Source organism: Ranitomeya imitator, chromosome 5, assembly GCF_032444005.1.
Source record: "Ranitomeya imitator isolate aRanImi1 chromosome 5, aRanImi1.pri, whole genome shotgun sequence".
Lineage (NCBI taxonomy): Eukaryota > Metazoa > Chordata > Amphibia > Anura > Dendrobatidae > Ranitomeya > Ranitomeya imitator.
Genome location: NC_091286.1, coordinates 128,888,948 through 128,903,850, shown reverse-complemented (window position 1 = coordinate 128,903,850; position 14,903 = coordinate 128,888,948). Strand labels below are relative to the sequence as shown.

At 42.8% G+C, this 14,903-nt stretch overlaps 1 protein-coding gene across 4 annotated transcripts in view; it reads left to right on the top strand.

The window, feature by feature from the left end:
• PLEKHG1 (pleckstrin homology and RhoGEF domain containing G1) overlaps positions 1-14,903 on the top strand; it is a 362,060-nt gene that overhangs the window by 304,350 nt on the left and 42,807 nt on the right. The window lies entirely within an intron of this gene.

Sequence of the window (14,903 nt, the reverse complement as noted above, 5' to 3'; positions counted from 1 at the left end):
GTCTCCTTTCAAGGTGCCAGGAAGGGTCTTGGGGTGTCTAAAAGCACGTTCGCTAGGTGGATTAGGGAGGATATTTCTTTAGCATATACATCGAGTGGCAGGCCAGCACCAGAGAAATTGAGGGCGCATTCCACTCGATCCACAGCAGCCTTGTGGGCAGAGAGGTCGGAAGTCTCCATTGACCAGATATGTAAGGCGGCTATTTGGTCTTCTCCGTCCACTTTTTACAATCATTATAGGTTAGACTTGGGTGCCTCCTCAGACCTCTCCTTCGGCATAAGGGTGCTGCAGGCTGTGATCCCTCCCTAAGTAATTATTACTTCTCTGTAATTCTCCCATTGGTGCTGTCATGGGCAAGCGAATAAAGTCTTAGTTACTTACCGTTAACGGTATTTTTCGGTGCCTGTGACGGCACCCTTACATTCCTTCCTTTTTCACATTGGGTGTGCACTTCTTCCTCTTATGATGTTCACTTGTGTGAAATAGTTAGTAATTTGAGTATTGTACATATTATTTGCCATTAACCATGGTGGTCCTCTCGAGCTCTGTAATCCAACTGATGCGTGGGAGAGGTGCCACCCTTTTTTGTATTTGTAGGTTTCCTGTTCTTGAAGGGCGGATACCCTCTTTCGTTGGTGCTGTTATGGGCTCTGAAAAATACCGGTAACGGTAAGTACCTAAGACTTTCAGCCAAATATTGATCCTTTCAGGATCCAGTTTTTTGTCCATTCATTTTAATGGTGTCCGGAAGCAACCTGAAGTAACTGGATTTTACCTGACACCATTAAAGTGAATGGGCAAAAACTTGATCCTGAAAGGATCAGGATTTGGCTGAAAAACCTGATATTTCCTGATTTAAAAAAAAAAAAAAAATCAAGTGTGAAACCACCGACACTGGATGAGTGCAGCAGCGCGCTCCAAGTGTCATTGTGGGTGCACACAATGCGGTTGAAAGCTCGCTCTGATGCCTGCTACCTGTGCATTGGCTTCCTTTTGACCACCTTCAGTAAAGAGGAGAGGTGAATGAGCAGACAGCATGTCTCTATATAACTAGGCCTCTCCTCACTGAAGCAATGGTTAGGTCACCTATTTCAATCTCTTGATGACTTTGAAAAGCTGAAGGTGTTAAAAAAAAATACTGAACCTATGCGCAGCAAGTGCAGACGTTCATTGTTTTAGTGTTTAATTAGAGCTTTTTAAAGCGTTTTACAGAGTAGATCTGCCTTAAGTAGATGTGGTGTGCACCGACTCAGTGTGTGACATCAGTAAGTGGCGCGACCACAAAAAGTGCCTAGGGCAGCATAAAGGCCAAATACGGCCCTGCTTGTAATGAGACAAAGTTCAGTTCTCCTGTTCTGTCTGTTACTTGTCTCACACTGGTGACGTCCCCTTTCATTTATAACAAGCTCTGGAGGCAGATTCTCATGCAGATCAGTATCGGGCCCATAGATCTTAACATCTCATTTACATATAAGAAAAATATGGATTTCTCTGAAATAAAACATTGAATCGGAGATATGGTATTTTTTAATTTTATTTTACTCATTATATAGCGCCATTAGTTCCACAGCACTTTACAAACACTATTGGCACTGTCCTCATCGGCGCTCACAATCTATAATTCCTATCAGTATGTCTTTAGAATTCAGCCTCTTATGATCTACATGCCCATATAGCTGGCTTAGGAGGGTTGATCCTACTGACAGATAAACTCTTTAATACTTAAAAGAGAATATATGGTCATTCCCCAAATCCAAAATTATTCCCCATCTACAGAATGGAGGACAACTTCCTGATTGCTTGGGATCTGACTTCTGGGACCCCCATCAATACCGAGAAGGTGGTTCTCTTGAATGGAGCGGAGGGGCACATGTTTGACCTCCACTTTATTCCTTGTCTATGGGACAGCTGGAAAAAGTGAGCTCTGTATTCAGCTATTTCTAGCAGTCCCATTGACAATAAAAGGAGCATAGGTCAAGCATGCACACCTCTTCTCCATTCAAGACTGGGTTCTAGAGCCCCTTTCTCTAGCTTTCCTACCTGATCTCAGGATAGCTGTGGGTTCCAGCGATCAGCAAGTTATCTTCTACTTGCAGTAAGGGGATTAAGTTATGATCTGGGGATTAACTCTTTAGTGACACTTCTAGATTCTGTTTTTTATAGTGATTGATCGAAATCAATGCAATTCAAAGCGGCAGCAGCTCTACCATAACTCCCATCTCTGAAGTATGAGAACGAGGGACACCTTTTGCATCAGGCAGTGACTTTTTTTTACCACTAATCCACATCTCCAACTCTGCCCAGTGGTTTTTGTATTGCCAGACAGACATTTTTCACCTAATAAAAACCCTTTAGTGTTCCCATACAGATTCATACCCTTTTATGGCCTTCATACAGTATGATGCTCAAAAGCTGCCACTCACACACTCTGCCTTCTTTTACAGTATGATGCCTCCAAAGTGATTCAACAATACAGTATGATGACCACAGAACATGATGCCCCCATTGTTTCCCCCATGCACAATATGATACCTCCACATTAATTCCTGACAATATGTTGTCCCCGCAGTTCTCCAACAAAGTGTAATACCCCCACAGTCTCATTTCCATGCAGTATTATGCCCACACATAGTATGATGTCTGCATAGTCATCCCACATACAGTATGATGTCCCCAGAGTGCCCCCCATCACCACAGCATGGTGTCCCTCCATCTCACCAGCAAGTATAAAAAATAAAAAACAAAAAGCCCTTCTACGGCCTTGGGGATGGATGTATTGACAACTCTTTACGGCCATCTTGATATGTGCAGCAAATATTGTTGTGTGACTAAGGCCTAGCAATGCCAGACTGCAGGAACACACACATTAATGGACCCACTTGTTAATTTGTCATGAATTTCTTGTCTTGGACGAATAGCAGAGGAACACAGCAATGTAAAGAAAAAACGACACTAGAATTCTTATTAAATGAAGAATGCAATTCATTTAGTGGAGTGATGACAGTTTCTCTTTAACAAGTGTTCTCTGGGAATACAGTAATAATGCATTCTACTAAGATATGTGGACATCGGAAAGAAAGAGCAGATGAAGTTAGAAGCATTTTATCAAAGATATTAGCAAATCAAATCAGTATTACCAAGGAGCAGAATTGTTCATGTTACCAGAGTGTGCACAAAATCTGCTGATTATCCTCTTTTTTTTTTTTTGGAGGCACCAACTGTGGTGGGGATCTGGTACTATACAGCATCTGAATGGGGAATGGAGCCTTGTGCTCAGACCTAAAGGACATGGGGTGAACATATTTATTCTATTTAGCCATTTTGTAGTCACTGATCCATAGAATGTAATGGGAAAATCAATTCCCTTATTTTTGTCTTCAGTTCACCTAGACTGATTCACAAACTTGGTGAATGGATTTAATAATGCATCTCAAGGGACAGTGAATCTGAAATGCAAATCAGAAAAAAAAACTTACTGAACACTAGGAGCCTGAACTTTTTGCTATTTTTTTCAGACAATAGTGTTGCTTGAAAGTTTGTGAACCCTTCAGCATTTTCCCATAGTTCTGCATTCATTTGACCTAAAAGTACATGAGATTTTCACACACAATCTAAAAGTACCAAAGGAAACAAGAGTCAAAAACATTACTGCCATTTTTGTTGTTGACGAGAATGATCCAATATCACGTGTGTGAGTGGTAAAAGCATGTGAACCTTTGCTTTCAGTAGCTGATGTGACACCATTGTGCAGCAAAAGCTGCATCTAAACGTTTTCCGTATATGTTGACTAATCCTGAACATCGACTTGGAGGAATTTTATCCCCTTCTCCATACAAAACAGCTTCAACTTGTATTTTGGTGGGTTTTCTCCTTTGGACTGCTTTCTTCAGGTCCTTCCAAAACATTTCTATAGGCTTAAGGTCAGGATTTTTACTTGGCTATTCCAAAACCTTTACTTTCTTTAACCATTTTTTTGTTCTAAAACCACTTACGTGCTTTGGGTTGTTGAGGTATGACACATGTTATGAGATCCTGCTCATGGAAAGATATCATGACTAGTGGTGAGCGAGCATACTCTGTAATGCTCAGTACTTGCCCGAGCATCGCTGTACTCGTGGTGCTCTGCGAGCGCCAAGTATTTCCGGGATTATTCGGTGCGAGCATAGGTCTCCACCCTGCATGTGATATAGAAAATGCAAAGCACAGCCGAGGGGGGAGGTGCACAGTCGATAGGTGCCCAAACCTTGATATATAGAAAAGCTCTTTAGCTATAAGGGTTTTCTCCCCTCCCCTTGGCTTAACCCTTTCCATTAGACATCTCCAATTTGTTTGTCCTGGTTCGAGTTTACCAGTTATATTTTTTTATGCCATTTATTTACATTCCATTTGGGGCTCTATCTTACATACAGGTGTACTTAGCACACTGATGAAGGTCTAGAGTTGACCGAAACGTTTGTGACTTTATATGTAAATAAACCCCTCCATTTTGCATCACAATTCCTAGGAGTGTGCTAGTCACTTGTTTTCTGTTTTCTTTTCCACCCTGCATGTGTGACACTCTTTAGAGCGCCAATAAACATGCAGGATTGTCTGCCACGCACTGTAATGCCGCAGCCATGTTGGTTGTGGCATTAGTGATTGGGTGGCTGCACAGCGTCATCAGGTCTATATCAGACCTGGCGCTGCCCTGCTCGGCACAGTCAGCTCCGAAATCACCAGTGTAGGGAGAGTTGCTGCAGCAATAGGTACAAAATAGGTGGTGTATAGTTACTTGGGGTATACCATAACACTAGTCAACATAATTTTTCTGGCAAAAGGTTTTAAAACATATTTTAAGTCTATTTTGGCTGCTGATTACAAATATGAACTCCGTTTTTGGCTCACATCAGGATTTCGAGATATTTTCAATTTTTGATGAAAATTTCTCCTAATGTTTTATGATAAAAACACATGATTTTCGGTACTACATTTTGTATTTTTTTTAAATCAAGGAATAACAAAGATTACCAAATCTATGTACAGCAAATCAAATATACTTACAGAATTAAACTACAAAATATAAAAACACATATATATGGCACACAGATGAATGACAAATAGCAGTTATGTGAACTTTCTTTTCTTGGCTGATCTGTGATGTACAGCTTCTGGGTTGTCTCTCATCAAGCTCCAGCTATAGTCAGCCATCATATGTGAGTACCACCGGCCTTGATACTGTTCTTCCATTGTTTTAATGTCCTGATGAAAACGCTCCCCTTGTTCCTCGCTTACATCCCCAAGGTTCTCTGGAAAAATGTCCAAATGGCTGTGTAAATAGTGACTCTTGATACTCATTCTACGTCCAAGATTTCGCAGACTCATTAGTAGCTTTTCCACAATCTCTTCATAGTTGTCTGCTTTCTTATTCCCTAGAAAATTCTGCACCACATTACAAAATGCATTCCAAGCTCTTTCTTCTGTCTCATTCATTGATGTGATACAATTTGGGTCTCTCATAAGTGTCCTTATTTGAGGTCCATCAAATATTCCAGCCTTTTTTGTCTCTTCACTAAGACCAGGAAAAGTTGAACATATATAGTTAAAGCATTCTCCACTGTGATTGAGAGCTTAGACAAACTGCTTCATCAATCCAAGCTTTATGTGTAAGGGAGGAAAGACAATGTCCTTCCTATCCACTAGAGGATCATGGTTGACATTCTTATCGCCAGATGCCAAACTCTGTCACTGAGGCCATTCAGTTTTCACCCGATGCTCTGCTGTAGCTCTACTGTCCCAGTAGCACAGAAAACAAGGGTGTTATCATAACAAATGGGAATTATGCCTGTTCAAAGAAAACAAAGATATTCTCACATTTATTGGGAGACTAAATGAAAACTAAATTTATCTTAGCGAACCGTATAAACCGGCACTTTTCATACACTACTTATATTTATCATGGAATTCATGAAAATGGGCTATATACCTATAATGCAAAAACGTGATGTGATAGAGAAATTATAAGATCAGATTTGAATTCAGCACCCTCAAATTAGTCTAAAACTGTTCTTAAAATCCATGCCAGAATTTTTTTTTTTATTGTAGACCAGTGTAATTAAATACACAAATTCAGCTAAACTGACAATCCTAAGACCTAATTATGGGGTATATAGATTGCAGTGCTAGGTAGGCAGGGAGTGTATGTGGCTTACTTCATTGCATACTGCATGGCTGCCTTTCCTGTGACCCTTGTATTCTCCAAATTATGGGTGACAGTCATTATAGGTTGGTGACACTTCTAGATCCACGCTACAAGGAGAACTTTCAACCTCTTCTTCCAGAGGCAGACAGGTGTACTAAAATGGTGCAGTACCAGAAGGCCATTGTTGCGGAATTATTAAAAAAAATCCCATCTGAAAAAGCTGGTGGGAGAGTTCACAGTTCATTGGACTGGACAACCAAGGAGTACAGGTGACCGAGGCACAACTCCGATCCAGCAGAGGCAGGAGAACATTGGCAAAGGCCTGGGAGAGTTTTCTCAGACCCTCCCATCACACTGGCCCGGAGGCACAAGTAGTGCAATGTTTGTGAAGATGCTGAGGGAGTACCTTGCTGACCGTACTAACGTCCTCCGTGATTCTTCTGTGCCTTTTAATTATTGGGTATCCAAGCTGGACATGTTGCATGAACTGGCTCTCTACGCCTTGGAGGTCCTGGCCTGCCCTGTCGCTAGCATTTTGTCAAAGTGGATTTTTAGTGCCGCTGGTGGAATTATAACTGATAAGCGCATCCGCTTGTCAACTGAAAATGCTGACAGGCTGCCTCTTATAAAAATGAACAAGGGCTGGATTGGGCCTGACTTCCCTACACCACCAAATGATAACAGCGAAACATAACCTCAAATCCAGTGTCATTTTTTTGGGAGGTCTATTCCCATGCACCTCTTCACACCCACACATTGGTATACGCTTCCAGATTTTGCCTATTTGCTGTTATCCTCCTCATTCTACTCCTCCTCATCAGCCACCACCACTAAATCACCATGGTGACTGTGGTCTGTGATGCAACAGCCAAGTTATTTTTTCCAAGGTTGTTTATAATGCCCCTGAAAAAAATGGTTACACAGTATGTTGAGGTTTAACCCCAAGGGGAAAATGTTTGTCAGCCCATACACTTAGTGTATGGGCATTACAAGTATAGGAGACCCGCTCCTTTAAATTGGGAAAATAATTTTTAGGAGGCCATCGTCCACATTTATTCCAATAAATGCATGTAAATTTGTGGCAGGCCTTGCATTCGCTTCATGGGCAAACTTTGAGTACCAAATGACTAATAATGGGAACTTTGTTTTCATGTGGTCATTCAAGACGTTGGTTTAAAGGGTTATTGGGGTGCATGTAACTTTGGCGCAGGGCAGGCCTTGCATTTAATGCATAGGCAAACCGTATGGGAGGACCAAATGAATAATGGGAACTTTGGTTTCATTTGGACATCCAGGACGTTATTTCAAAGGTCTCATTGTTGTGTGTTACTTAGGTGCAGGGCAGGCCTTGCATTCAATGCATAGGCAAACAGTATGGGAGGACCAAATGAATAATGGGAACTTGGTTTTCCTGTGGCCATGCAGTACATGGGTTCAAAGGCTTTTTGGAGTGCATGTAACTCTGGGGCAGGGCAGGCAATGCATAGACAAACCGTATGGGAAGACCAAATGAATGTGAACTGTTTTCTTGTGGCTATCCAGTACGTGGGTTCAAAAGCTTATTGGGGTGCATGTAACTTTGGGACATGCCAGGCCTTGCATTCAATGTATAAGCAAACAGTATGGGAGTACCAAATGAATACTGGGAACTTTAGTTGCATGTGGTCATCCATGACGTCTGTTCAATGAGTTGTTGGGGTGCGTCCAAATTTTGGGTTGCCCTGCCACTCACTGCATATGTTAAAACAGTATAAGGGACATAGATCTGGGGATTTATTATGATGGAATATAGGCAGAACTGGATGGACAAATGTCTTTTTTCGGCCTTACTAACTATGTTACTATGTATGACCCACTGTTTAATAATGGAAACAACAAAGCATAGCCAGCTGATCACTCTCTAAGAATAGTGAGGGCCGACTGCTGGCCCTATAAAAATAGACTTTGTGACATTGAGTCCCTCCTTCATAAATGAAACGGGATGCGTCTGATGATGTGTCACACACCAGATGGCTAAATAAGGTTGTAAAATGTTAAAATGACATTTCCCAGTGAATGCATTTGTCTTGGTTGAAAGCAATGCTAAAGTTGAAGAACATATTAAAGACGCTACGTGTGAACATAGCCCAAGTGGTGGAGGAGCATTTTTGTTTTGGGCTATTTTTTTTGCCTTACAAACAAATCATTACCCTGGAAAAGATGTTGCTTAACATATTTCCCAGGAAAATCCACTTTGGTTTTGTTTGTGTATGTTTTATTGTGTGCCTGTAAAAAGTGGCATAAGACTGTGACAACATTGTTCACAGCTGTGATCTGGGAGTCAGAAATTCTTCCGGCGGGCATTCCCCATGATGTTACCATGTCATTTGAGCACTGTTCGCATTGATTTCAGATGTTTTTAGACCCTAAAAGGACCGGGGGGAGGTCACATGAAAAATGCTCAGTTTTCCCATACACTTACATTGGGTTCGTCAAATTTGCTCGACCCGAGCATTTTAGTGCTTTTTCAGCTAAAAAGGCCCAAACTAAGAAGCTGCCGTGTCACAGATCGTATGGTGCAATGCAGTGTTTTTCTTTCTCCAAATATAACTCTTCTCATTTAAACCAACAACCTTTAATTTGGTCTCATCCATACACACAACTTTGTTCTAACAGCCTTCTTACTTGTTCAGGTGATCTACAGCAAACTGCAGACAAGCAGCAATGTTCTTTTTGGAGAGAAGTGTCTTTCTCCTTGCAGTCCTACCATACACACTTGTTTTTCAGTGCTCTCCTGATGGCGAACTCACTCATGAACATTAGCATTCATTAATGTGAAAGACTATTGCACATGTTGTTTATGGAGTGACTTCTGTTGTTAGGCCACTCAAGGGGAAGGTATTATTGGTTTCAACTTCCTCCACTTGTACACATTCTGTGTGACTGTGGATTGGTGGAGCACAAATTTATTAGGGCTAATATTGTGACCCTTTCCACCTGATGAGAATTGGCAACTTTTATTGTGAGGTCATCAAAACTACTTTGTTGGTGCCATGATAAACTTCTCCAAATGTGTTATGAAGGTCAGACTCTGAGATTTCCTTAAGGCCGGTTTCACACGTCCAGATAATTCCAGTACCGTATAAAATCGGTACTGGAGTTATCCGTGTCCGTGTGCTCACGTGGCACATCAGTGTGGCACACGTGTGCCCACTGGGTACCACACGCACCGTGCAGGAGACAGCGCTAAAGTTTAGCGCTGTTCCCTGCATCGTGCTGAATCCGCGATTCAAATCTTTCTTGCAGCAGCGTTTGCTGCAGAGAAAATATGAATAATGGTGTTTAAAATAAAGATCTATGTGCCCTCCCTATGGGAGGTGGAGCCGCATATTCATTACTGTAAATGAGCTGCCCCACGTGACCGCATACAGGAGAAGATGCAGCCAGACCAGGAAGCAGTGACAGCCAACGAGGGAGGCGGGTGAGTATTTTCAGAACAGCGGGGGGGAGGCGCACAGTTTGGGCACATAGATCTTTATTTTAAACACTATTATTCATATTTTCTCTGCAGCAAATGCTGCTGCAGGGAAGATATGAATCGCGGATTCAGCACCAGTGGGGGGGGACAGCGCTTAATGTAGCGCTGTCCCATGCATGGCACACGGACTGCACACGGACAACGTCCGTGTGCGGTACAAGTTTTACACGGACCCATTGACTTTAATGGGTCCGTATAATACGTGCGCTCCCACAAACACTGACATGTCTCTGTGTTTGGCACACGGAGACACGGTCCGTAAAAAATCACTGACATCTGAACAGATGCAGTGATTTTTAAGTGTCTACGTGTGTCAGTGTCTCCGGTACGTGAGGAAACTGTCACCTCACGTACCGGAGACACTGACGTGTGAAACCGGCCTAAATAAAACTGGTCACTTGTGATTGAAAACACCAGACTATAATTTAATCTTTAAATTACCGGTATCTGCTAATCATCATATACTTTTGCCACTTTCAGACATGTGATATTGTATCATTTTCATGATTTAACCCCTTCCCGACCCATGACGCCACGTAGGCGTCATGAAAGTCGGTGCCAATCCGACCCATGACGCCTATGTGGCGTCATGGAAAGATCGCGTCCCTGCAGATCGGGTGAAAGGGTTAACTCCCATTTCACCCGATCTGCAGGGACAGGGGGAGTGGTAGTTTAGCCCAGGGGAGTGGCTTCACCCCCCTGTGGCTACGATCGCTCTGATTGGCTGTTGAAAGTGAAACTGCCAATCAGAGCGATTTGTAATATTTCACCTATTATAACGGGTGAAATATTACAATCCAGCCATGGCCGATGCTGCAATATCATCGGCCATGGCTGGAAATTCTAATGTGCCCCCACCCCACCCCACCGATCGCCCCCCCCAGCCCTCCGATCTGCCCGGTACACTGCCCCGCTCCCCTCCGTCCTGTGCTCCGCTCCCCCCCGTGCTCTTGTCCGCTCACCCCCGTGCTCCGTTCCACCCCCCCGTGCTCCGTTCCACCCCCCCGGTGCTCCGTTCCACCCCTCCCGTGTTCCGATCCACCCCCCCCATGCTCCGATCCCCCCCCCCGTGCTCCCCCCGCACCCCATCATACTTACCGATGCTGCCGGGGTCCGTCCGTCTTCTCCCTGGGCGCCGCCATCTTCCAAAATGGCGGGCGCATGCGCAGTGCGCCCGCCGAATCTGCCGGCCGGCAGATTCGTTCAAAGTGCATTTTGATCACTGAGATATAATCTATCTCAGTGATCAAAATAAAAAAAAATAATAAATGACCCTCCCCCCTTTGTCACCCCCATAGGTACAATAAAAAAATAAAGAATTTTTTTTTTCCGGTAGGGTTAGGGGTAGGGTTAGGGTTTCGGTATGTGCACACATATTCTGGTCCTCTGGATTTATGGAGGATTTACCGTGTTTTTTCTGCGCATTTCACTGCGGTTTTACAACTGCGATTTTCTACTGGAGCAGTTGTAAAACCGCTGCGGAATCCGCAGAAAGAAGTGACATGCTGCGGAATGTAAACCGCTGTGTTTCCGTGCAGTTTTTCTGCAGCATGTGTACAGCGATTTTTGTTTCCCATAGGTTTACATTGAACTGTAAACTCATGGGAAACTGCTGCGGATCCGCAGCGTTTTCCGCAGCGTGTGCACATACCTTTAGAATTAGGCTATGTGCACACGGTGCGGATTTGGCTGTGGATCCGCAGCGGATTGGCCGCTGCGGATTCGTAGCAGTTTTCCATCAGGTTTACAGTACCATGTAAACCTATGGAAAACCAAATCCGCTGTGCCCATGGTGCGGAAAATACCGCGCGGAAACGCTGCGTTGTATTTTCCGCAGCATGTCAATTCTTTGTGCGGATTCCGCAGCGTTTTACACCTGTTCCTCAATAGGAATCCGCAGGTGAAATCCGCACAAAAAACACTGGACATCCATGGTAAATCCGCAGGTAAAACTTAGTGCCTTTTACCCGCGTATTTTTCAAAAATGATGCTGAAAAATCTCACACGAATCCGCAACGTGAGCACATAGCCTTAGGGTTAGGGTTGGAATTAGGGTTGTGGTTAGGGTTAGGGGTGTGTTGGGGTTAGGGTTGTGGTTAGGGGTGTGTTGGGGTTAGGATTGTGATTAGGGTTATGGCTACAGTTGGGATTAGGGTTAGGGGTGTGGGGGGTAAGTGTTGGAGGTAGAATTGAGGGGTTTCCACTGTTTAGGCCCATCAGGGGTCTCCAAACGCAACATGGCGCCACCATTGATTCCAGTCAATCTTGTATTCAAAAAGTCAAATGGTGCTCCCTCACTTCCGAGCCCCGACGTGTGCCCAAACAGTGGTTTACCCCCACATATGGGGTACCAGCATACTCAGGACAAACTGCGCAACAATTACTGGGGTCCAATTTCTCCTGTTACCCTTGTGAAAATAAAAAAATGCTTGCTAAAACATCATTTTTGAGGAAAGAAAAATGATTTTTTTATTTTCACGGCTCTGCGTTGTAAACGTCTGTGAAGCACTTGGGGGTTCAAAGTGCTCACCACATATCTAGGTAAGTTCCTTGGGGGGTCTAGTTTCTAAAATGGGGTCACTTGTAGGGGGTTTCTACTGTTTAGGCACATCAGGGGCTCTGCAAACGCAACGTGATGCCCGCAGACCATTCCATCAAAGTCTGCATTTCAAAAGTCACTACTTCCCTTCTGAGCCCCGACGTGTGCCCAAACAGTGGTTTACCCCCACATATAGGGTATCAGCGTACTCAGGAGAAACTGGAAAACAACTTTTGGGGTCCAATTTCTCCTGTAACCCTTGGGAAAATAAAAAATTCTGGGCTAAATAATTATTTTTGAGGAAAGAAAACGTATTTATTATTTTCACGGCTCTATATTATAAACTTCTGTGAAGCACTTGGGGGTTCAAAGTGCTCACCACACATCTAGATAAGTTGCTTGGGGGGTCTAGTTTCTAAAATGGGGTCACTTGTGGGGGGATTCTACTGTTTAGGCACACCAGGGGTTCTGCAAACGCAACGTGACGCCCGCAGACCATTCCATCAAAGTCTGCATTTCAAAAGTCACTACTTCCCTTCTGAGCCGCGACGTGTGCCCAAACAGTGGTTTACCCCCACATATGGGGTATCAGCGTACTCAGGAGAAACTGGACAACAACTTTTGGGGTGAAATTTCTCCTGTTACCCTTGGGAAAATAAAAAATTGCAGGCTAAAAGATCATTTTTGAGAAAATAATTTTTATTTTTTATTTTCTTGGCTCTGCGTTATAAACTTCTGTGAAGCACTTGGGGGTTTAAAGTACTCAATATGCATCTAGGTAAGTTCCTTGGGGGGTCTAGTTTCCAAAATGGGTTCACTTGTGGGGGATCTCCAATGTTTAGGCATACAGGGGCTCTCCAAACGTGACATGGTGTCCGCTAATGATTGGAGCTAATTTTTCATTTAAAAAGCCAAATGGCGTGCCTTCCCTTCCGAGCCCTGCCGTGCGCCCAAACAGTGGTTTACCCCCACATATGGGGTATCAGCGTACTCAGGACAAACTGGACAAGAACATTTGGGGTCCAATTTCTCCTATTACCCTTGGCAAAATAGGAAATTCCAGGCTAAAAAATCATTTTTGAGGAAAGAAAAATTATTTTTTATTTTCATGGCTCTGCGTTATAAACTTCTGTGAAGCACCTGGGGGTTTAAAGTGCTAAATATGCATCTAGATAAGTTCCTTGGGGGGTCTAGTTTCCAAAATGGGGTCACTTGTGGGGGAGCTCCAATGTTTAGGCACACAGGGGCTCTCCAAACGCGACATGGTGTCCGCTAACGATGGAGATAATTTTTCATTCAAAAAGTCAAATGGCGCTCCTTCCCTTCCGAGCCTTACCATGTGCCCAAACAGTGGTTTACCCCCACATGTGAGGTATCGGTGTACTCAGGAGAAATTGCCCAACAAATTTTAGGATCCATTTTATCCTGTTGCCCATGTGAAAATGAAAAAATTGAGGCTAAAAGAATTTTTTTGTGAAAAAAAAGTACTTTTTCATTTTTACGGATCAATTTGTGAAGCACCTGGGGGTTCAAAGTGCTCACTATGCATCTAGATAAGTTCCTTGGGGCGTCTAGTTTCCAAAATGGGGTCACTTGTGGGGGAGCTCCAATTTTTAGGCACACGGGGGCTCTCTAAACGTGACATGGTGTCCGCTAAAGAGTGCGGCCAATTTTTCATTCAAAAAGTCAAATGGCGCTCCTTCCCTTCCAAGCCCTGCCGTGCGCCCAAACAGTGGTTTACCCCAACATATGAGGTATCAGTGTACTCAGGACAAATTGGACAACAACTTTCGTGGTTCAGTTTCTCCTTTTACCATTGGGAAAATAAAAAAATAGTTGCTAAAAGATAATTTTTGTGACTAAAAAGTTAAATGTTAATTTTTTCCTTCCATGTTACTTCTGCTGCTGTGAAGTACCTGAAGGGTTAATAAACTTCTTGAATGTGGTTTTGAGTACCTTGAGGGGTGCATTTTTTAGAATGGTGTCACTTTTGGGTATTTTCAGCCATATAGACCCCTCAAACTGACTTCAAATGTGAGGTGGTCCCTAAAAAAAATGGTTTTGTAAATTTCGTTGTAAAAATGAGAAATCGCTGGTCAAATTTTAACCCTTATATAACTTCCTAGCAAAAAAAAATTTTGTTTCCAAAATTGTGCTGATGTAAAGTATACATATGGGAAATGTTATTTATTAACTATTTTGTGTCACATAACTCTCTGGTTTAACAGAATAAAAATTAAAAATGTGAAAATTGCGAAATTTTCAAAATTTTCGCCAAATTTCCGTTTTTATCACAAATAAACGCAGAATTTATTGACCTAAATTTACCACTAACATGAAGCCCAATATGTGACGAAAAACAATCTCAGAACCGCTAGGATCCGTTGACGCGTTCCTGAGTTATTACCTCATAAAGGGACACTGGTCAGAATTGCAAAAAACGGCCAGGTCTTTAAGGTCAAAATAGGCTGGGTCATGAAGGGGATAAAAAAAAATCCAATTTTTTTTTTTTTATTAATTTTTGTTTCGGATATTTTCATCAAGTTTTTGGACTTGTGATTACATTTGATGTAGTTTTAGGTCAAACTTATCTAAAAAAAATATGGAAAATTCTGAAGGTTTTAAAAACTTTCAAACACCACTGTAAATCCTCTGTATATTTTATAGCT